Raw genomic sequence first — 25,259 nt, forward strand, 5'->3', positions numbered from 1 at the left:
ATACACACTTGCTCTTACTGCTTAGGTAGCTGGACAAAATACTAACTGCTTTTATTAGTTATCAAAGCATGTTGGGTTTAGATTATTAATAAGAATACAAGCACTCCGAACACTAACTTCTAAAACACCAGTCTCCTCAACCTCAAAGTAAATGGATTAAGAGGCTAGGGAAGTTTTTCTAAGAACTTCTGTCAAAGGGAGAGAAAAAGAAAAAAAAGAACATCTTCCTTGGTTTCTGCTTAATGGAAATTCAAAAAAAAAAAAAAAAAAAAAAAAAAACAAGATAAGGAATAAAAAAGACAAATGCTTAATAAATTGGTCTCCTTCCTTCCTATGTCCCCATCCATCTATTTCCCTCCTCTATTCCATGTCCACCAACAGAACCCCTCATGGTAGACTCATACACAGGTATCTACCTGGGTCAAAGCACAAAACTGACTAGTGTTGCTATTTATATTTATAAACATGAATAAAATGTCTCAAAATTCCCTATGCCTGAAGATACTTTATGATTCTAACTACCCTTCATTGATAAAGCAACAATAACTTCTTCCCTACAATAAACTTATCTGTCAATATTGGTACTTACATTTCTAAATTACATACTTCAAAGTTTCAACCCATTTACACATTTTATCCCATTTTACAAACAATAACAATAACTCTGAATAATTATTTTCAAATTGACATACTCTCATTTTGATTCAATCTAGAAACTCCCAGTTTTCTATACAATTCTAGATTTACATATATAAAGAGTTTTCTGCATAAAAAATACACAGTTTTCACTCAATTTTCAAAACGGTCAGAGCCTTCAAAAGAGTAGCCTCCTCCTCAAAATACAGAACAACTACATTAATGCCAAGCAGGTCTATAAATAATATGGGTAGCTACTTGGTAAATCTCTGTGTGTTACTTTTCTGGTTGGTGTGACCAAATACCTAACAAGAAAAAAATGTAAGGGGAGGAAGGCATTTATTTTAGTGCATAGTTTGAAGAGATATAGTCTATCATGGTGGGACAGGCATGGCCGGGGAGCAGCTCATGGCCATGGCAGCAGGAGCATGAGACTGCTTGGTTACAATTTGACAAACCAGGCAGTAGAGAAAAGGGAATGGTGGTACTCAGCTGTCTTTCTCCTTTTTTTTTCTTTCTGTTTTTACTTAATCCAGGACTGCAGCATATGGGATTGTGCCACCTACATTCAAAGGTGAGGTTTCCCTCCTTAGTAAATCCTCTCTAGAAATGCACTCACAGGTAGGTTCAGTTGTGTCCCCTTGGTGATTCAAATTCAGTCAAATTGACAATGAAGATTAATCATCACAAACATATCTCTGGTGTCCTTGATCTATCAAAAGATTGCAAAAGAGGGGTGACTGGTTTTGCTACGTTCCAGTGCTACATAAAAATACTTTGGTGACCATTCTAAAAATAGATGCCAACCATCCATCACAAGGTAGAGGACAAAAAATAATAATAATAATAAAGACCATTAGTTTGAATTAGGGAAGTCTAAAGGTTGTTCAACTTATAGACTACATGGAATTTTACCCATCATAATTTTAGAGTGTTGTTGTAGTCCGGTTTGCATTGCTGGTAGAAATCACCCAACCAAGAGCAGCTTCTGGGAAAAAGAGGTTTATTTTGGCTCACAGGCTTGAGGGGAAGCTCCACGATGGCAGGGGAAAACGATGGCATGAGCAGAGGGTGGACATCACTCCCTGGCCAACATAAGGTGGACCACAGCAACAGGAGGGTGTGCCAAACACTGGCAAGGGGAAACTGGCTTTAATACCCATAAGCCGGCCCCCAACAATACATTCCCTCCAGGAAGCATTAATTCCCAAATCTCCATCAGGTGGGAACCTAGCATTCAGAACACCTAAGTTTATGGGGGACACCTGAATCAAACCACCACAAGTGTTTATCCAGCTAATATGGAGTTCCTACTATGTGAGGAGTACTTTTACAGGTGCTAGGATGAGAAAAAGAAATGCATGATCCTATTGATCCTATTCTAAAACAATCAAGGAAGCAGCTGCATGAAGAATGGGCTGTGGCAAGTGTGAAACAGAAGCAATAGTCCAGAGGAGAGATGCTATATTCACAGACACGAAGGTAATCATACAGCCAAGTGAAAAGCAGTCAGGACATGGTGAAAGTTTAAATGTTGGAAGTGCGGAAAAGAAAGAAATGTCAAAGACAAACCTCTGACTTTTGGCTTTTGCAAAGGGTAGTGAGGTCAGAGTGCATTACTGCAGAAAAGCCATAGTTCCAGGGACATGAAACAGCTGGTCACATTGTACCAGTGGTCAGGAAGCAGAGAGTGATAAATGCTGTTGCTCAGCTTGCTTTCTCCTTTTCATACAGTCCATGGCATGGTGCCACCCACATCTTGGGTGCATCTTGCCACCTCCATTAGGCTACACTAGAAAGTTTCTCACAGATGTTTGCTTCCATGATGATACTAAGCCCGTGAAGCTGACAATATTAACCATCAGTTCAAAATGAAATGACAAAAGAATGTTTGTGAAACTAGTAGACAGCTGATTCCAAGATGTTAGATATAAAGCTAAATTGCATAACTATTGTTCATGAGTATTAATGGTGATCATTTTAGAATTACCAGAACCTTCCAGGACCCTTGCTCTAGTAAAGAAATATTACTGATATTCTTTTAGTTGCTCCAGCTCCTGGACTAGTATTTACAATTCCCCTACTCTTCTTTATTTCTAAATTCTCCATCCAATCCTTTTGGATATAAGCAACCATCCCAAGTTATATTTTAATCTGAAGACTAAATACTTAATAGTCAAGATTTTCTAATGATGCACTTTTCTGTCTCAATCTTACAATCTTAGAGTAACCTTACAAAAATCTAGTTGACTATTTACAAGGGGTTCAATACTGACTGAAGTATAAAAGGTCTTTTACTAGCATAGAAGGATGTGAAGGACAACATGACCACTTCTCACTGTTTGAAAATGAAAGAAATTGAATCCATGAGTTAAACTAGATAGATAGATAGGTAAGATAGATAGATAGGTAGGTAGGTAGGTAGGTAGGTAGGTAGGTAGATAGATAGATAGATAGATAGATAGATAGATAGATAGATAGATAGATAGATAGAGATCGATAGATAGATATACAGGAAGACTGAGGAATAATAGCAAGTCCCAAACCAATGGATTACCTATTAAACCTTCTCTTTGTAGGTATGGCTGTCTTCAAATGATCCCACATGGAATAGTATTGATAAATTTTAAAAAATGAGTGCCTAAAAAAAGAAGATGGGGATGGATGCTTTCTGATATCATCAGTTAAATGTCCTTGCCTCTACTATTACATTAGAAAGAAAATAGCAACAAATCTCCAGCCAGGGACAGATGCCTGGCAATCTAGGTAAAATTCAGTTGTCAATAGTGTCATGACAGATATGTTCTAATTGAGAGACTAGATTGCATATTTCTTTGTAATTCAGTCATCCCTCTAAGAATCTCTATCTGTGAACTTCAGGAAGTTTTAATCTACACCCCAATTATTGACAATGGCTTCAGTTATTTATCTTTTAGGTCTTGGCTACTATATGCTTAATATATAAAATCTAGTCAACCTTGTGGATTCACTTTGAAAACCCAAATTTTTCTTTCATAAGTCAGTAAAATCTTTTTACACAAAGTAATGGATATTTCTTGGTTTAGAAAATTCACCCAAAATATGAGTATCTACCTTCATGGACTCAAAGGAACTTCACTGTTTTCCCTTCATAATCATCATGGCTCTCTCCCTCCTCGAGGGGTCAGATAGATTTACCTGGATTTTTCCAGGTAGACATGGATTTACTCACTCATAATCAGGAACCTTCTTGCTCCCATCTATGAGGAAAACACTGCCCTAGAGTTCACATAGTTCTCATGTGATTTCACAAATGTTTCTAAGTCATTCCTTTAGCAAATCCTATTGGTACCAGTGTCATCTCTTTCTTGCTGGGATTCTGACTGATCAAATAAATTTTTAAACAAAAGCAGTCTTTAAATGTCATATTTGAAACTCTACTCTCCACTCTCCTGAAAGCAGGCTCACAAGAACCTTCATGTCTTGAAAATCTAGGCTTCTAAGATTTGTAAATTAGATATCCTTGTGAACTGTCTTTAAACAACAAATTTATGACATACCTCTTTGACGTATTAAATAAAAATGTTCTAAGTTTTATTTACATTAAACATTTCATTGCAAGGAAAAATAAAAATAGTAGAATACCATCTACATAGCTTATAAGATCTTAAAATTATCTGTTACTATTATTATATTTTAGCTTACATGGTTATATTTCCATGTTTCTGCTCTAGGTTTCTAATTAGACTACACCTTCAATCCTGCTTTGCAGTAGTTCGTTTAACAAAGATTTTTTGTTTAAAAAATATGTAAATTGTACCAAAACAGAACATAAGGACACAGGAAAGCTAGCCTTAAGAGGTCTGTTCAGTGTCGCAGACAGCTTCAGATTCACTGAGATGAACTTCCAGACCAGGCACAGTTATGGAGGAAGGGATATTTATTGAAGTTTACAGATCCAGGGGAAGTTCTATAATGGCAGAAGAAGCTGGCATGTTTTCAGGGGTCCAAGCAGAGAGAGAAAAAGAGCCACAAGCCAAAAGCTAAAGCCACTCAACATACCTCAAGAACTTCAGGTGGAATTAAACACTTTGCATATCTTTAGATTGGAATTTCAAAGCCACTACCACACATTAAAATCAGCCCAATGACACCTCCTCCAGCCAGGTGGCTGCAGATCCAAACTACAAACTAATAAAGCACTGAATATATTGGGGACCATCTATTCAAACTGTCACATCCAGTTACTTCAGTATTTTTTTGTTTGGTGTGTGTTATCTGGAGATTTTGCCACCAAACTGAAAAAAAAAAAAAAACAAAAAACAAAAAAAACACCTAAACTAAAATAAAAGCTTCACTGGAAGGTGAATATAAAATTTTAGAAAAACAGCTGTATAGCCATTATGATTATTTTCTACAAGTATCCAACATGAAACAGGATTTACAACAGAGACAGGAAGAAGAGTAGGTGGGGTTAGAATAGAAGGAAATGAGAAGGCTCAACAAGAATTAATTACTGGTAATTACACATGCTACAGCCTCTCTTCTTTCTCCACCCTCTATCTAATCAACAGTGGGAACAGATGTGGTCTGTGGTATTGGGAAAGAGAGTGCTTAACAGCTGTTTAGAGAACATGCCATTAAAAAGCAGCCTTGTCCACAGAAAGAAAAGAGGTAATGAGTAGCAACCACATCTTACTTAGAACTTCAGCTCTTTCAGGTCAATTATTAAAAAAAAAAAAATTCTTTCTCCTGATTTCTGATAAACTATGGCAGTAGCTTTGATATTTCCTGTTGCAGGAGTGCTGTAATAACTGTGTCTATTTCACATATCTTATCCAACTATTCCCAAACCCAGTATAAAAATCTAACTACTTATTAATGAGTAAACATGCAATCCATTTTACAGGGATGATCATAAGAAAAATTTAAAACTACAACTATAATGGATACTAAGGTAGGGCAAAAAAAAATCTTAAATTTCCTATATTATCTTTTGTGAACTTCTTTGACAGGATAAGAACTCCACACAGGATAATGCTCAGTACACTCTGGTTTATGTCTTCTAAAATTAGAAAGGTGCAGCATATACTGTCAGTATGCATGATGTCTTCTAATATAAAAAGTGCAAATCAAAAAAAATTAAAAGACAACAATCAAACTTCAACAGGAAATGTAGTTTTATCAATAAACGTCCAAACTCTTTCTGTTGTTTTTGCTTCCTCCAAACTCAGAGGACTACTAGTCTGGTACAACTGAGAAGGTCAATAATATTCCCACCCCATCTGGGATAGCCCCCAAGGACCAAGAAATGGGGATAAGGGGTAGGTGACACAAACATGGATTCAGAAACTAGCAGTTAACCACTACCTTTATTTACAACTTGTATCCTGGATTATTGCTAAAGATTTTTGTCTTCAGAACTAATTACATGCCAAAAGGCTATAAATAATTCCACTTGGTCATAAATCCAAAGTGGTGCTCAATTAATTATTATGATACTCACTGACTGATAGCAAGCATGCTGACTGGTTTTGCATCTGTATTGGAAGCTTTCAAAGTTCTTGGGCAGCTTAACAACTGCAAGCTATTCTTAGGTCAAATATCATTTATATTTACATGTGAGGGTGCATGTGTAAAGTGTTTGAGGGCACTCATATTCCAATGTATTTGGAAAGCCAGGCAGGGTGGCATACACCTTTAATCCCAGCACTAAGGACGCTGAGGTAAGAAGTTGACTATGAGTTCAAGGCCAGACTGGAGGATACAGAGTGAGTTCCAGATCAGCCTGGGCTAAAGTGAGACCCTGGCTTGAAAAACAAGTAAACAGACAGACAGAAAAAGCCAATGCACTTGGAAAATATGACACTATTTTCTCATGTCTAATCTTATTAAGTTTAACTTACATACTGGAATTTACTTGTATATTTTTGGGGGGCAACTTCAAATCTTCATTCAGTTTCAGCAAATACAAATTGTACAAACTAAGATTTAATCCTATTGGGGATAATTAAAGAAAGATGAAGCTGGGGATGAGAATAGGAAGGAAGATAAAAGCTAATATCAGAACAGGCATAAAGATTTTTGGAATGAACACAAATACTGGAGACAACCCACAGTTAGCAGCATGGGTCAGAGAGGTAACATATGAGTAGGGAGCTCTAGAAAAACCAACATCAACCATTTCTGTGTTTGAAAATCAGAAAGATACTGAACAGTATGAAAGAAAACCAGCAATGAGATAGAAAGGAGATATCTTCAAATATTCTTATTGTTTAGAACATGTTATTAATTAAACAAGTGTGCTGGAGTGATGGCTTAGCAGTTAAGGCACTTGAATACAAAGCCAAAGGACCCAGGTTCAATTCTCCAGAAGCCATGTAAGCCAGATGCACAAGGGGACACATGCATCTGGACTGCCTTATGTAGCAGCTAAAGGCCCTGGAGTGCCCATTCATGTTTTCTCTCTCTCTCAAATAAATAAACATAAAAAATTAAAATTAAACAAGCAATTCTGGGCTGGAGAGATGGCTTAGCAGTTAATCGCTTGCTTGTGGAGCCTAAGAACCCTGGTTCAAGGCTCCAATCCCCAGGACCCACGTTAGCCAGATGCACTAGGAGGCGCAAGCGTCTGGAGTTTGTTTGCAGTGGCTGGAGGCCCTGGCGCGCCCATTCTCTCTCTCTCTCTCTACCTGCATCTTTCTCTCTGTCTGTTGCTCTCAAATAAATAAATAACTAATTTTAAAAAAAAGCAATTCTACAAAGCATTCAAACAAAAAGGTAGTGTCACTTATTACTAAATCAAAGAGTATGAATAAAAGGGTAATTTGCACTATAACATTTAGAGTTATTTAAATAAATGAAAACAAGGTATTCCTATGTGCTTACAAAAATACACTTCAGTCCCTCTGCACCTATAGTTTCTATGAGGTCTAAAGTTCTCAAATTTTAATTTGATATTCATGACAACTGTTGTTGCTCTTGGTGAGAAGAAACCTATATCCTTCCTTTGAAATTCGCCAGGATAAGGCTATTGTTTTTGATGTGCTCTGTGAACCCAACTTCTGATCCCTAGAAATAATTTTAATTTTCTTCAAAAGCACACACAAGAAAGTTTAAATTAATCCTTTATCCTGAATCATGTTGCTTTTCTGCATCAGCAAAGACACACTGCCATGCAAAATAATGAGCTTTTTTTCTGACAGAATATATTTGGGAAAGAAATGGGAGTTTCTGGCAAAAATTAAAGACTTCATTACTCTAGCTTTAAATGTAAATTAGGCACTCTGAAGCTTGCAAGTTAGGACAATTTTCCTTACACAAGACAAGATGAATTATATTTTATTCCTTAGTTTTTAACAAGAGTCATTTCCATAGACATACCTAACCCTTAAACAAAGTCTGTTCTTTGTCAAAGCTAAGGAAATGTTTTTATTACTGATATTCTTTAAATATGAATAAAAATTTCTTTTCTATACTCATGCTCATAACAAGCATATTTTTCAGCAAAGAATATCTAAAATGAAATTAGAAATAAAAGGGGGAATATTTGCCTTCTATGTGAACATTACACAATTACACATTACCTCAAGAAGTAGAAAAACCTTTTTAATAATCCAGGGACAGAGTTACCTGTAAAAGTGTTCTACCACTATGTTGCACCCATCGTATCTATTTTATTTTATTTTATTTTATTTTATTTTTTTTTTGCAGTAGGGACTCACTCTAACCCAGGCTAAACTGAATTCACTATGTAGTCTCAGGCTGGCCTTGAACTCACAGTAATCCTATCTCAGCCTTCCAAGTACTAGGATTAAAGGTGGGTACCACCACACCCATCTCTACTTTATTCTCTTGGTGCTACTATAAATGGATTGTTCTCTTAGAATCTTTTTTAATTTTTTTTTTATTATTTTATTTTTATTTATTTATTCTTGGTTTTTTGAGGTAGGGTCTCATTCTAGCCCAGGCTGACCTGGAATTCACTATGTAGTCTCAGGGCAGCCTTGAACTCATGGTGATCCTCCTACCTTTGCCTCCCAAGTGCTGGGATTAAAGGTGTGTGCCACCACGCCCAACTTTTTTTAATTTTTTTGGATAACTTCTAATGCATAAGAACACAACTCATTTTTGCATGTTGATTTTGTTTGTTTTGTGGAGGCAGGGTCTCACTCTAGCCCAGGCTGACCTGGGACTCACTCTGTAGTAACAAGGTGGCCTCGAACTCACAGTAATCCTCCTACTTCTACCTCCCAAATGCTGGGATTAAATGCATGCAGCACCACGCCCAGTGAACATTGATTTTTGTTTCCTAAAATTTTATTGAGTTCATGTATTAGTTCTAACATGATTTGTTGGAGTCTTGGAGATTTTCTACATATAAATGATCATGTTCTCCGAGAAGACAATTTAGCTTCTTCCTTTCTGATACAGATATCTTCTTTTATTTCCTTTTCATACTTAATGGTTCAGGCTAGGACTTCCAGTCCTATATTGAATAACCTGATGAGGATATGCCAACTTCTTCCTATTTCCACTCTCAAGAGGACTTCTGACTATGATATTTGCTATGGGTTTGACAAATACAGCCTGTATTGAGTTGAGGCACGTTCCTTTTTTCTTTAAGCTGTTAGCAGTTTTTTTTCCATGAAAGACTCTTGAATTTTGTTAAATGCTTAACCTCCTGCTAATATGTATCTCATTTATTTATTGCTAGGTATAGATCCATTTTGGCATTCCACGAGTAAAGTTTGCTTGACAGTCATACATAATATTAATGGACTACTGAATTTAGTTTGATAGTATATTGTTGAAGATTTTTCCATGTATGTTATCAGGAACAGTTACCTGAAATTTTCTCTATTATCCTCACCTAATTTTGTATGAAAGTAATGCTGGCCATGTAGAATGGCACTGAAATACTTGGATATTCACATGAGGCAAAAGAATAAAATTTTGCTTTTCAATATCAAGCTCCTAATAATATTGGGCTATAAGATGGTCTACACCCATTAAATTCTCTCTAAATTAATAATGCTTATCCCATTTAAACAGTGCTGACTTCACTCTCTGTTGGAGATTTTTTTTTTTTAATTTTTTTTGGTTCATTTTTTATTTATTTATTTGAGAGCGACAGACATAGAGAGAAAGACAGATAGAGGGAGAGAGAGAGAATGGGCGCGCCAGGGCTTCCAGCCTCTGCAAACGAACTCCAGACACGTGTGCCCCTTGTGCATCTGGCTAACGTGGGACCTGGGGAACCAAGCCTCGAACCAGGGTCCTTAGGCTTCACAGGCGAGCGCTTAACCACTAAGCCATCTCTCCAGCCCTCTGTTGGAGATTTTGCTTCTATTCCTCAGATAGGATCTGGTCCTGAGGAGGTAAATGACCCAGTACACTCCACCCCAGCCCCAGCTGAAACCACAGAGGAGCTGAGGAAATGAGCAAAAGTGCTGCTTTCTTAGAGAACCTGATATCAGCACAAGGGTGAAGGAGATAGACACTGAGAATACTCAACAGCTACCAAACCAGAGACCCAGAGGCTCCTAAGAGCCCATCACTGAGGTAGACGTAAAATGCTCCCAACATGGCTCACGGAATTTTGTGGAAGAGGTTGTAGAAAGATTGTTAGAGCCAGAAGTTGGAACATTATGCACAGAGACAGTGCCTCGCCCCCATAACTGACTGCTGCCCCCATAATGCATGACCCACAACACCCATGGGGTTGACCTGCATCTCCAACAAGTAAGGCCTCTTCAGAAAGGATGGTACCAACATGTATTATTTACGTATTAAGTATGTCCATAACTAATAAAAATAAATTAAAAATAAAATAAAATGTGCTGTTTCTCCTATCACATCTAAAAATCAACTAAAAGTGGATTAAAGACCTTATTTGAATTAAGATCTGATGGCAAAAGTTCCTAAAAAAATTGAGAAAAACCTTGACAGTGGTCTTGGCAATATTTTGGATATGGACCCATAGCTCAGACCACAAACATAAAAGTAAATAAGTAGGCTGGACTGGAGAGATGCCTTAGCAGTTAAGGTGTTTACCTGCAAAACCAAAGGATCCTGGCTCAATTCCTCAGGACCCACATAAACAAGATGCACAAGGGGGCACATGTATCTGGAGTTCATTTGCAGTGGCTAGAGGCCCTGGTGTACCCATATTCATTCTCTCTCTCTCTCTCAATAAATAAAACAAAATAAAATAAAATTGAAAAAAAATAAAGTAAATAAGTAGGGGGCTGGAGAGATGGCTTAGCAGTTACAGAGCTTACCTGTGAAGACTAAGGACTTAGGTTCAATTCCCTAGAACACACATAAACCATATGCACAAGGTGACACACGCATATATGCACAAGGTGGCACACTGTCCGGAGTTTGATTGCAGTGGCTAGAGGCCCTGGTGCACTAATTCTCAATCTCTCTCATAAAAAAATAAATAAAAATAAGAGTCAGATGTGGTGGCACACACCTTTAATCCCAATCTCAACGACAATTTGCATGACATTATTCACTTTTTCTTTTTTAAATTTTTTTTTGTTCATTTATTTATTTATTTATTTGAGAGCGACAGACATAGAGAGAAAGACAGATGGAGAGAGAGAGAGAGAATGGGCGCGCCAGGGCTTCCAGCCACTGCAAACGAACTCCAGATGCGTGCGCCCCCTTGTGCATCTGGCTAACGTGGGACCTGGGGAACCGAGCCTCGAACCAGGGTCCTTAGGCTTCACAGGCAAGCGCTTAACCACTAAGCCATCTCTCCAGCCCACATTATTCACTTTTAATGCTTTTGTTCTCTTTATGTACTATACAGGGATGCTGCATTGAGAGACAATTCTATTATCTTTTATCAATTTTCTAAGTTTCTCTATTTTGCCTATCACTGTAGGTACATCTTTTAATTTAAAATATTTTGTTTTTATTTATTTATTTGAGAGAGAGAGAGATAAAGAAATAGACAGGTAGAGAGAGAAAATGAGAATGGGAGTGTCAGGGTCTCTAGCTACTGCAAACAACCTCCAGATGTGTGTGCCCCCTTGTGCATCTGGCTTACATGGGTCCTGGGGAGGTGAACCTGGGTCCTTTGGCTTTGCAGGCCAAGTGCCTTAACCACTAAGCAATCTCTCCAGCCCTGTAGGTGCATCTTCAGAAACTACACTAGATATGTTGACAAAAAAATATCACATTACCAATTTTTTTTTACTCTTTGTATAAACCCCTTGATTTAGTTGTGCCCTTAAGTGGCACTAACAAAGCCATTTCTTCAGTGACATTGTCAATAAATACCTCTAACAAAAATGCAAGTTTATATTTGTACCATTAGTGTTGTTATCCATCAGTAAAGCATTTAAAATTAAGATACCTTTCAATAAATTTTATAATATCTTCAATTCACCTGATTATAGTATGAGAAAAATGATATTGGAAATACCTACCCTTTTTTCTGGGCCTATTATCTCTGCTACATTCGGCATACGTTGCTCAATAAACTCACCATCCACAAATAGTATGAGCTCTTTTTGGCTTTCCTGCCTACTAACGCATGCTCCACCCTCTCTCTTTTTATACTTTCCCTGTCTATATACCTGTTTCTGAGCTCTTTCACTCTCTTGCTCTCTGCCTAGTGTACATCTCCCCTTCTCTATTTCCCATGTTTCCATCTGTATCTCTCCATCCCCCCCTTTTCTCTCACCTATTACAATGAAGTCTTAAAAAAGTGATGTACAAGCCGGGCGTGGTGGTGCACGCCTTTAATCCCAGCACTCGGGAGGCAGAGGTAGACGGATTGCCGTGAGTTCAAGGCCACCCTGAGAATCCATAGTGAATTCCAGGTCAGCCTGGGCTAGAGTGAGACCCTACCTCGAAAAAAAAAAAAAAAGTGATGCACACCTTTAGTTCCAGCATTCAGGAGGCAGAGGTAGGAGGATCACTGTGAGTTCAAGGCTTCCCTGAGAGTACATAGTTAATTCCAGGTCAGCCTGGACCAGAGTAAGACCCTACCACGAATAACCAAAAATAAAAATAAAAAAGAAGAAGAATGAAACCAAAAACATGGGATAATATTTTGCTATTAAATATGCTACCACATAACTAGCTTTTACAAGAAATTACATTCAGTTAAGAAGACAGACATTTTGTGATTTTGTCCTTACAACAAAATCCTTGATATGCACTGATATGGCAGAATGTTTTGCATATAATGTCTTTCCAAATTAAATCCTTTGAAAAGTTGCACATATTCCCTGCAAATTAAGTAGAATGCCTTGGTATTTGCCTCAACAGAAAGGTAGTCTGTTTTTTTTGTTGAACAATATTCTTTTATCTGTAATTCTTCTTTTACTGAGGTTCTATTGAGAAATAGAGGCCATGTGGAGATTTAAAATAAGAAAGTATACTTTTATCATAAAAATTAAATGACAGGAAAATAGGAAGCAAAGTTTGAGCCCTTTGACATGTCAGTTGTCCAAGCAGCATCACCCAGGTTGAATGGAAAGTACAATGTGCAATGCATGAGATGTGGCCAAGGCATGGGTGTACGCTTAATAATCAAATAAGTATACTCACTTAACATTAAAACACCTATCATTTGCAATGCAAGCTAAAGCATTATTCATAATTGCTGCATTTCACTCAACAAGTAGCCACAATAATATTTATTATCTGATAGTGCCAATTCAATTGTCTGTGCTTGGAAGAGAACATACCAGAAGCCAGACATGAATGCAAATACTGACAGCATACATGTATTTGTTTTCCATGATGACACTGCAACAGGACTTGTCACCTACAAAGCCTATGTTTGAGAAGCTTGCACTCAAGTTACCAAAAAAAACAATCTCAGATTTTAAGTAAATTTATGATTTTGTTGTGAGCCATACTCATACCTATCTAACTTTCCTGTTGTACTTCAGCAAATAACCACAGAAAGAGAAAATGAGTATTTTTATTATTACAGTAAGTATAATTTCTATTGCTGCTTACATGTGATACCCATATAAAAAGTTTATGCATATAAGTTCATATTATAGGATACATTATTTTACATTATCAAAAAAAGGCTCAGTGAATACATTTACAGATATTAACCTTGCAGTTAAATTTCTTAAAATGGCAAAATTACTTGGTAATCTTCACTTCTGAAATTCAGTAGCTGTCTCTAAGAGACCAGTGTTGTACTAGTTCTTCCTATAGGAAGGTAAATGCTCTCTATTGGCACTGACAGTAGTTAGTAGCCACATATGACTGAGCACTCAAAATGTAGGATCTGCAACTTAGGAAATAAATTTTTATTTGCTATGATTTTAAATAATTTTATTTTTATTTATTTCAGAGACGGAAAGAGGCAGAGTGAGAGAGAGAGAGATGGGTGCACCAGGGCTTCAAGCCACTGCAAACGAACTCCAGATGTATACACCACCTTGTGTATCTGCTTTACATGGGTCCTGGGGAATCAAAACGAGGTCCTTTAGCTTTGCAGGCAAACGCCTTAACCGCTAAGCCATCTCTCCAGCCCCTTGATGTGATTTTAAAGAGCCTCATGTGGCTAGTGGCTACTATCTATTAAGTACTTTGAAATATGGCTACTATGACTGAGGAACCGGAATTTTAACTTAATTTCAATTAATTAGAATTTAAATTATAGCTTGTGACTTCCACATTTACCCTTGTAGATCTAGAATACTGATATGTGTTGGGCTCTGAAAGGCCCAGGGGTGAGGCCTAGTGGAACTTCCTGAGCCTAGAGTCTCTGGCCAGCTAGGACTCAGCAAGATGCCTAATGGCTTCTGGCCGGCCACCTCCATGGCAACTGTAATTACCATTTCAATAGTTACAGTTTACTATTGGCCCTTACCTCTTCCCCCATCCTAAAATCCTGGCCTTCGTCCCCAACGTGATATAGGCGACTGCTCAGAGTAATAAAGCGAGTTGTTTCTGCGAGTTCCTGCATGGAAAAGACTCCCGGCTCAGTGTGGTTTTTCTCCGGTGGCCAGGAGAGGTTTCTGGGTCCTCCGATGCTCATCATCCCCTCAACCCCTAGGGAGGAACCAGCAGGCCTGGCCCTTCCCTCGGCACTACCTACCTGCCCGGGAAGGAGCCCCACAGATATGGACAGAAGTAATGTATGTAGAAAAAGCTGTTATTAATTGGAATATATTTTAAGAGTGAATGACAAAAGGGAAAAGAATAGCTCAGTAGTTTTACTAGCTCTAAAAGAAAAGTCAGCAAAGGATTTTTAAAAAGGTAGTCCCCGATCCAAAGTCAAAAGTTAACTTTTTGCGTAATTTTTTGAGAGAGGAGAGAGAGATTGGCATGCCAGGGCCTCCAGCCACTGCAATTGAACTCCAGAAGCATACACCACCTTGGTCACATGTGCAAACTTGAGTGCTTGGGTCACCTTGTGTGTCTGGTTTTTGTGGGACCTATAGAGTCGAACATGGGTTCTTAGGCTTCACTGGCAAGTGCCTTAACTGCTAAGCCATCTCTCCAGCCCAGAAGTTAACCCTTAGTTTCAGTTTTTAGTTCTAAGTATCAATATGGAGATAAGTATGGGGGCACATAGCTGTAACCCCAGAACTCGGGTGGTGGAGGCAGTAGTTCAAGGCCAGCTTTCCCTACATGAGACCCTTGTCTCAAAAAAAAAAAAAAACAAAAAAAAAAACCTACATTCAGATAAAAGGCTTCTCACAAAAACTACAGAGCATGACACACATATAACTGCAGCTACCATTATTGGTTTTACAGCCCTTGCATTCAAGGAAATTGCAAATGAGCACCTCTTTGGGGCTGGCCATACATTTTAGTGGATGTGTAAACAGTGATAGCACTCCATTTGTACTGAAATGATGACAAATCTTGCTATCACTAGATCTTAGTACTGTTATTTGTTTACTTCTTAATAAAACAGTATTTGGGTGGTACTTTCACACTGACTGTGAAAGGCTGGTATCAAGATAATAATTGAAAAAATATTATAAAACTCTAATGTGTCAAAATGATCCATAATTTCCATGTCTGAGTGTCCATTAGACCTCAAGGCACATGATTCTTCCTTGAAAGCAACGACTTTTCAATGTCTCTGTACCACTTACAAAAACTTCTAATATAATTTCTAATTTATTTTTAAAAGTTAACATACGGTTGGATTCCAGACCATTTTAGCTATAAAATTTAGGTGTTTATTATATTCTTTAATAAATATATTTTATCTCATCAAGACAGATCACTCTCTTTCTCATTGAAACTCTTTTATATAGGTACTGATTTTAAAAATAAGGGTTGGGGCTGGAGAGATGGCTTAGTGGTTAAAGTACTTGCCTGCAAACCTAACAACCCTGGATCAATTTCCATAGAAGTACCCATGTAAAGTCAGATGCACATGCAGATGGCACATGCATCTGGAGTTCATTTGCAGTGGCTGGAGGCCCTGGTGCACTCATTCTCTCTGTCTGTCTCTCTTCTATATCTCTCTGCATATATATGAATAATGGCCATAAAAAGGAAAAAAATTCAATCTGCAACTACTTACACAAAGTAAAAATAATAATGACATTACACAAAGACGTCTTAATGAGATTTCCAAAGTCTCTTCCATACCATGAAAATATAGGATAAAAAAAGAGGCCACTCTGAGAGTAAAAAATCTACCTGCACCATGGATATGGTAGTAGTCTATTTGCCTAGGCCCAGAGTCTGAAAGCCTCTAAATATTTCTGAAGGTGACACAAGTTCATTCTTAGGAAGAAGGCCTAGAATGTGCTTGTCATTTAGTGAACTGTATTGTAGCTTGGTATGAAAAAAAAAAAAAAGTGAACAAAGCAAAATGGTCAGCACAGAAATAAGGCCTATAAACCTCAGACATTGGCAAGCTTTTCTCTGCTCAACATTACTCAGGGGAAACCCAAATAGTCCCTGTGGCAGGTGTATTCTAATCATGGATTATCTAACCAAGTCCTTTTGTTTTGATTCCATTCTCACCAAGCAACCTTGTGATTATAATTTGGCTTCCCATGTGGCTTGTCTATAAAGAGAAAATGCACTAATCTCTCAGTTCAACCTCACCAGTCTAATTAACAGCTGTAGTTCTCATTTCAAATGAACAAACTGGCATTAGGGCAAGTACATGTAAGTCTGACCATCCGCCATGTATTAACAGGGTAGATTTCTGAGCCTCTAAGAATATAAGCTCCTCATTTACCACTGAACCTCTTGTGCCTAAAACAATGTGCAGTTCATGATAGCTATTTAGTAAATATCAGGCTGAGGTCCAGAGACCTAAGATGACTTCACCTAGTACCTTTTAATTCAAATTATAATATGTACTAAAAATGACATAAATTTTCAATATAAAATGACCAGAAAAATGGATTCCACTACAAATAAAATATGTAAGTATCATCCTTTGTTTTCACGTCTAAAGTATCATAATTTTCATCAATTTCTCTGAAAAAGTTACACACTCAAAACCATTCAGAAACTCAACATATTCAGTATTCTAAATGTTTACATGACAATGGTTATTCCCATTGAAAGCATTTTGAAAAGAACTAATCCAACTTATCTTTTTATTTTCTTTTGCTTTGCCCCTAACTCCATAATTTATTCAAAATATCCAGTGGAGCTATTCCAGATCAGATTCAATAAAGACAACATTGAAGAAAAATGCTAAGTTATTCAGTTCTACATTTTTATTATACCGTTAAAACGTCTCATTTTGCTAGAATGTCACAAAACCAAAAACTCAGATATCCTGTCTCTAGCACTGAACAAAAACACTCTTACAGGAAACAATTATAACCTGGAAGTTGTAAACAAACAAAAAATTAAAACCAGAACTATTGAAGGCACTGGAGAGCAAACAAAATAGTCAAAAAAATGCACAGAAGGCTTCAACCAGAAAGGCGGAAAGGCATCAAGCAAAATTCCTATTTCTCCAAATTTGTCTGAGGGCAGTCACATGGCTACCATGTGGAACAATAATGTAATGGATGGAAGAACCAGAAGATAAAGTTCAGAGAAACCACAACACTGGGTACAAAACAAAAAGATACAATCTACCAATATCAGGAAGGAGATATCTATTCTGTGTGTTTTAAAAGGACAAGACAGGGAATATTATAAAAACATCATGCTAACAAACCAGATAGATTTCTTAAATAACTCAAATTATTAAGGTGGGCATGATGGCACTAACCTTTAGTCCCAGCATTTGGTAGGCTGAAATAAGAGGATCACTATGAATTTGAGGCTAGCCTGGTCTACAGAATGACTTCCAGGTCAGTCTGGGCTACTATGCTTCAAAAAGTGAAAGAAAAAAAGGGGAAGCTCAAACTATCAAAATTCATTTAAGAAATAATCAATTTAAACAGTCCTATGGCTCTTTCAGAAATTAATTTGTAGCTAAAATCTTACATTAAAAACTCCAGACTCGAGTGGCTTGCTTGATCACTCGGAGGTGCCCGCAGGCTGCGTTCCATCTGTCCCTCGGCTCTCCCTGGAAAGGGAGGGAGGCTTCATGGAGGGAGCGAGCCTCCGCCACAGCAGTCAACTCAAAGTCGCTAGGTAGGACTTCTCTCAAACTTGTGTGCTGAGGAGACTCAGATGTTGGCCTCAGCTCCTACGCTGAACTCAGCAGATTGGCTCATGAAAACTAATGTATTGAAACAAAGGAAAAGATCTGGCAGAAAGCAACCATCTATTATCCTGGGCTTGGCAGCAAGGAAGAGGGCAAGTAGTGGAATTCCTGCAATCTGAAAAGCACACTGAAAGGTGACATAGAAGCTGAACGATGGGTGGCGGAGAGAGGTATAACATTCCAGCCCCTCAATCTAGAAACGTTAGTAAGAACCAACAGCAGCTTACTACACAGAAGACTAAGGATCAGAATTCCCAGATGAAGATTGTTCACAAAATAAAAGAACGAGGACATAGTTAAGACTCATCAGCAGCTACATGGCAGGCAGGCCATGCAAAATGGCGGGAAGAACAATTTTTCCAGTAACCCAAATTGGAACTCTAGCCTATCAAGTCCCAGTTTGCTTTTTAAATCTCGAGCTAACCAGAAGTATGCTGAAGTCAAATTTAGTGAGCCACCATCACCAAGTGTTCTTCCCAAGCCACCAAGCCACTGGGTTCCAGTTTCATTTAATCCTTCAGATAAGGAAATAATGACATTTCAACTTAAAACCTTACTTAAAGTACAAGTTTAAGATGAAGTACTAATATTTAAATTTAGCACTGTTTACATAGTCATGAATTAGTCTGAACCAAATTGACTTAAGGAGGTAAAACTTATAATTTACAAGTATAATCAAGACTATCTCATTTATTTTATGTGTTGTATGCATGGTGATATATCGGTGCAATTTAAATAATTGTACTTGATAGGACTGCCAAGAAAGTATATTCAAGTGAACCATTCAGGTTGATTTGGGGAATAGCTGACTTGTAAAATTGTCTATTGTGGAGACAGTAGTTTACACTCAGTCAGGTTATAGGTTTCTAGCTGAGATATACAGGGGCTGAAAAATAATGTAGACATTAGGAAATTAATGTCCTAGAGGCACCGAAACTGCCAAAAGAAAATGAAGTTTTACTGAAGATCTCATTTTACTAAATTGTACTTACTAATTGGTGTATGTGTGAAGGTCAGTCAGGGCTTGCTAGAACAAAGCAGTCTATGTCCAAGTGGCCCTGTTCTTTGGATCTCACTCTAGCCCAGGCTGGCCCTGAACTCAGTGATCCTTCCTCAGCCTCCCAAGTGCGCTGGGATTAAAGGTATGTGCCACCATGCCTGGCTTTGTCCGTTTCTTAAGTTTAGTGGATATGCAACTGCCTGCAGACAGACTAATTTTTTTAAAACGTTTTAAGTACCTAGAGAAGAAAGAGCCATGTAAATACATGTAATAAGCTTGTAACATATGTAAAGTTTTCTTTCATCCTACAAAGACTATTTTAGTATGAATTTGCTGGATGTATGACCATGGACTTTTTTCTACGAGGGCCTAATTTTAAAGATCCCCAATTATTTTAAAGACACTTACCCTCATGCTAAAGTGCCAGTGTATGTACAATTGATTTGGTTTTAAAGTACATATCAAAGTAAAACCTAATATTAAGTTTATATTAAAAGATTTAAGCTGCTAAGACATTTCCTATTTTTGAGATTTAAAATGCACTACAGGTACTCCACTCTATTCCCCAGTCTTTAAACCCAAAGATTCATTTTTGCTTTCACCAATCCTTATGAGACAGTGCTTGGTTCCAATGGCTCTGATGCTTTTGGTGATTAAGTGCAATTTAGGGAGACTAAGGCAAAAGGTGTAATCTCAACCCAAAGGGTAAAAATACTAATAGCTGTTAATGCTACTGATACCCGTATTTTGCTGTTGACATGGAAAACTAGCTAAGTTGTAATTTTCCAAATTCTGATGCAATGTGGAAATCTTATTAAGCAGGGCAAAAGTAGATTAAAGAAATCAAGGAAGACTTCCAAGAGTGGGAGGGGTCCTCAAGAGAAAGGATGGGGTTACTTAATACATATGAGTTTGAACCATGAAATTAAAAAAAAATAAATTCTGCTCAGTAGCTTGCTTTCATTAAATAACTTATGTTGATAAGAAAAAATAAAAAAAACTCCAGATTCAGAAGGCTTTACTAGTGAATTACTTCAAACATTTGAGGATGAAATACCAATTCAATGTAAGCTCTTTAAGAAAATTAAAGATGAAACATGCTTCTCCACACACTGTATCGTAAGTACCAATATTACCTGGTCTAAAGGAGACTAAAAAAGGTATTACAAAAAATGAAAACCTCGGGCTAGACAGATGGCTTAGCAGGTAAGGCATTTGCCTACAAACCCAAAGGACCCAGGTTCATTTCTCCAGGACCCAGGTAAGCCAGATGCACAAGATGGCACATACATCTGCAGTTTGTTTGCAGTGATGATGGTCCTGGTGTGCCCATTCATTCTGGCTCCCCCTCCCTCTTTCTCTCTTAAATATTTTTAAAAATGTAAATCTCAGGCCAATATCCTTTATAGACATAAGTATAAATGTTCAAAAAGCTTGAGTAAATAAAGCTCAAAATATATAAAAAGCAGTCATATATCATGACAAGGTTGGGCTTATTCCAGAAGTATATGGTTCGTTTAATTTACTCAAAATCTATCAATGAACATATTAACAAATTAAAAAATAAAACAAGGAAAGTCTATGATCATATAAATAGACATAAAACCATTTAAACATATCTAACAACCATTCCTGATTTGAAAATTCTCAAACTAATTTTTACAAAGTAAATTTCACAACTTATAAGGCATAGTGGTGCATAATTGTAATCCCAGTCCTCAGAACACTAAGGAAGGTAGAATGAGAATTCAAGGCCAGGCTAGGCTACATACTCAGACTCTGTTTCAAAGAATGGGAGCTATCTAATAAAAGCTTGAAGCTAACAGCTTACTTTAATACCAAAACACTGACTGCTTTCCCCTAATCTTAAGATTAAGACAAGCTTTACCTCTCACTACTTTTAGTCAACATGATACTGCTATAGCATGCATTAAAATCTCATCCTACAAACTAGAAAAATGAATACTAATGATCAAAAATGATGGAAAACAGCAATGCAGTTATGGAAAGATAAAGGAAATTAAGACATCTATAACTAAACAGTGAAAGTGAGAAAACTCAAAAGTAATTGAGTAAAACTGCTCTTAGAAATATTCTTAGCAAGACTGAATCATAAAATAGAAAATGAGTAAGAAGGCTGAGCCAATAATCATCAAGACCTTCCATTTAAAAAACAAAGCTCAGGACCTGACATTTTCACTAGAGAATTCTAAAAATATTTGAAAAAAAAAAAAAACACAAACTTTGGGACTAGGGGTATATTGCTTGCCTATCATGTGCATGATTCTTGGTTCACTTTATAGCACTACAAAAAACAAATTAACAAAAAAACTTTCAAAATTAGGCTGGAGAGATGGCTTAGTGATTAAAGGCAATTGTTTGTAAAGCCTGATAGGCCCAGATTCAATTTCCCAGCACCCATGCAAAGCCCAGTGCACTAAATGGTGCATATGGGTCTGGAATTTTCACCCATACTCGCAGTCTGTCTGCCTCTCTCTCTCTCTCTCTCTCTCCCTCCCTCCCTCCCTCTCTCATTCTGTTTCTAATGCCAAATAAAAATAATTTAAAGCTGGGCGTGGTGGTGCACGCCTTTAATTCCAGCACTCAGGACACAGGGGTAGGAGTATCACCATGAGTTTGAGGCTACTCTGAGACTACATAGTTAATTTCAGGTCAGCCTGGACCAGAGTGAGACCCTACCTCAAAAAACCAAAGTAATGTAATAATAATAAGAATTTAGAAAAAATACAAAATCAAAGTTCTTTCAAAATAACCGAAGAGAAGAGAATACCTCCAAACAAATTTTAAAGCCATACAAGGACATGAAAAGAAAATTGAAGAGCAATAATCCTAATGAACAGATTAATAAGTCCTCAAAATACTACTAACAAGTCAATCTCAATGACATGTTAAAAGCAATATTCCAGAGCTGGAGAGATGGCTCAGCAGTTATGGTACTTGCCTGTGAAGCCTAAAAAAAATGGGACTCAATTCCTCAGTACCCACATAAAGTACAAGGTGGCACATGCATGTGGAGGTCATTTGCAGTAGCTGTAGGCCCTGGTTCACCCATATTCATTCTTAGTTTCATTCATTCATATTCATTCTCTCCCCCTCCCTCTCTCTTTCTCTCTCTCTCTTGTTTGCTTGCATATAAATAAAGTATTTAAAAAAACAATATCCATTATCATCAAGAAGGATACAATAACCAAAAACAGTCTTACTGTGGCAAGTTGATGAAAGATCTAAAACTATGTCAACTGTAAAAAATGTGAAATATATTAAAATGTCTGGTATTTATCTATTTTTGCCCTAACAATGACAATTAGGGTTTAGAGACAGACTTTGGAACAAAAATGCCTAGACTTGAATCCTGGTTCTACTGATTACTAGGTATATGGCTCTGGATATGTTACTTAACAAGATAGGTATAGTAGTACCCACTTAATAGGTTTGTTCTGAGAAGTTAATGAATATTAATACACAGAACAGTGCCTGGACCTTGGTAAAAGTTGTGCCAATGTGAGCTATTGGATTATTAATGCAAACTCTGGCACTTCATGTTCTCTCAACTGATAAATGTGAAGGTTTAATGACACAACCACAGAAGTCAGAAGCAGTTCTTATCCTATTTGATCTAATTATGAAAGCAAAGGACAAATCTGATCACCATATTCTCCTAACTACACAGTATCATTTGCCTAACAGATTGAGGCCTCTCTTCAGTTTCTCTTAGAACTGACCAATGAACCTCAAGGTTTGAAATTAGTGTCCTGGATTTCCAGATTGGAATCATATAGGCAAATCCGTAGTCTCTGGTACAATAGCTTCTATTGCTTTTGTATCAAACCATTTTATCTCCAGTTATCTTATGAAGTTTGACACACACACATCTGCTATTTGCTCAAACCTTATAATGTACTAAGCCAATAACTTCTACATGCTAAGTATAGTAACACAGCATAGCAATTAAAATGACTGTGCACACAGCCAATCTGGGTTCAAGTCCTACATCCAACAGGAGACCTGTGACAGTTAACAAGCAATTTGACCTCTATTTGGTTCATTTCCTTTTTCTGAAAATCAGGAATCATATCACCACAGGGTGTCTGTGAGGATGAAATAAATTAAAATATGTAAAATTCTTAGAATAGTGTCCAGCACACAGTAAAAAGACAGTATCATCTAGATCATAGGTTTTCAAAAGCTCTCAAAATAAAATTTACATATTTTAGTTTCAGAAAATAAGCACAACTTCCCAGCATGTTTAAGAAGACAAAGTAGCAACATACCTCAAATTTAGCTGCCAAACTGTTCTTACAGTGTATCCTTAAGAAAGAAGAAACTATTAAGAATATGAGATGGGGGATGGTGGCTGGAGAGATGGCTTAGCAGTTAAGTTGCTTGCCTGAAAAGCCAAAGGACCTCAGTTCCATTCCCCAGTACCCACGTTAGCCAGATACACAAGGTGGCTCATGCACCTGGAGTTCGTTTGCAGTGGCTGGAAGTTATGGCATGCCCATTCTCCCTCTCTGTCCATTTCTGTATCTTTCTCTCAGATAAGTAAATAAATAAAAATATTTTTGAAAAATATGAGACTGTGGATAAGAGATATGTCTTAGTGGTTAAGGTACTTGCCTGCAAAGCCAAAGGACCCAGGATCAAAGCTCCAGGACCCACATAAGCCAAATGCACAAGGTGATACATGCATCTGGAGTTCATTAGCAATGGCAGAAGTCCCTGGTGCACCTATTCTCTCCATCCTTCTCTCTCTCCCTCTCCCTCTTTCTCTCTCTGAAATAAATAATATTTAAAAAAAATAAGAAACCACTCTAGTTATATAAGTAAATCTCCTACTAACAATTATCAAATACACTTACCAACCCTGAAATAGCTTTAATTTTTGGCTCTTTACATTTCATATTTGGGGGCTGGACAGATGGCACAGTAGTTAAAGGTGATTTTTGCAAAGCCTAAAAGCCTATATTTGATTCCCCAGTACCCACATAAAACCAAATACACAAAGTAATGAATGTAACTGGAGTTCATCTGCGGTTGCAAGAGGTCCTGGCCACATATTCTCATTCATTCTTAATGTATCCCTCCTCCCTTGCAAATAAATATATTTTTAAAATTATCATACCCTCTATTTAGAAAATGCAGTAAGATATTAATGTTTTCCTTATTATCTGGCACTATTATTATCCACAGCCATTATACAGTCAAGTATTCACAATATCATATTATGTAACTCTTAATTACATGTGCTTTCTTTTTTTGAGGCAGTCTCACTCTAGCCCAGGCTGACATGTAACTCATTCTGTAGCCCAAGCTGGTTTCAAATTCGCCTCCATCCTCCTACCTCAGCCTCCCAGATGCTGGGATTAAAGGCATGAGACCACACCTGGCAATATGTCTGCTTTCAAACTTGAACTCTTTAAGTGTTGGTTCACTCTTCTAACTAGTAGCCAACTAACTGACTGCCCATACTTTCACTTACAATAGCCCAAGGACAACAAATAGTGACAAGAAGCTTAAGCAAATGCCTTATAGAGAAGCAAGTTCAACATCTGTGCCACATTTAATGATTCCATGAGGATTAGTGATAGGTAACAGTTTATATCCCAAGATTTCAGATAGCAAATATTCACTGCTCAATAACTGAAACAGGGAGTGCATTACATATTGTACCATGTTGTTTCGGTAACTGTTCACAAATTCTTTAACAGATGATAGTAGAACTTTTGCACTAAAATTGAGAATGAACATCTTAGAACTCAATTTAACTTTCAAGCAAAATGTAAGGGCATATATGGCTAGGGTAAACTTATTTTATTTATTTATTTATTTATGGGTGGGAGGGAGGAAGGGAGGAGCAGACATAGTGAGTATGGGCGAGCCAGGGCCTCCTGCCACTGTAAACAAGCTCTAAACCTCTGTACCTCCTTATTCATCTGACTACATGTGTACTGAGAAGGTGTACATGTGTTATCAGACCTTGCA

The 25,259-nt window shown here is 37.4% G+C and overlaps 1 protein-coding gene and 1 pseudogene across 1 annotated transcript in view; one reads left to right on the plus strand and one right to left on the minus strand.

Moving 5' to 3' along the window:
• Pola1 (DNA polymerase alpha 1, catalytic subunit) overlaps window positions 1–25,259 on the minus strand; it is a 357,662-nt gene that overhangs the window by 241,776 nt on the left and 90,627 nt on the right. The gene's annotated exons all lie outside the window — the stretch shown is intronic.
• LOC123456640 lies at window positions 18,383–18,872 on the plus strand (annotated as a pseudogene).

This window comes from Jaculus jaculus, chromosome X (genome assembly GCF_020740685.1).
Source record: "Jaculus jaculus isolate mJacJac1 chromosome X, mJacJac1.mat.Y.cur, whole genome shotgun sequence".
Lineage (NCBI taxonomy): Eukaryota > Metazoa > Chordata > Mammalia > Rodentia > Dipodidae > Jaculus > Jaculus jaculus.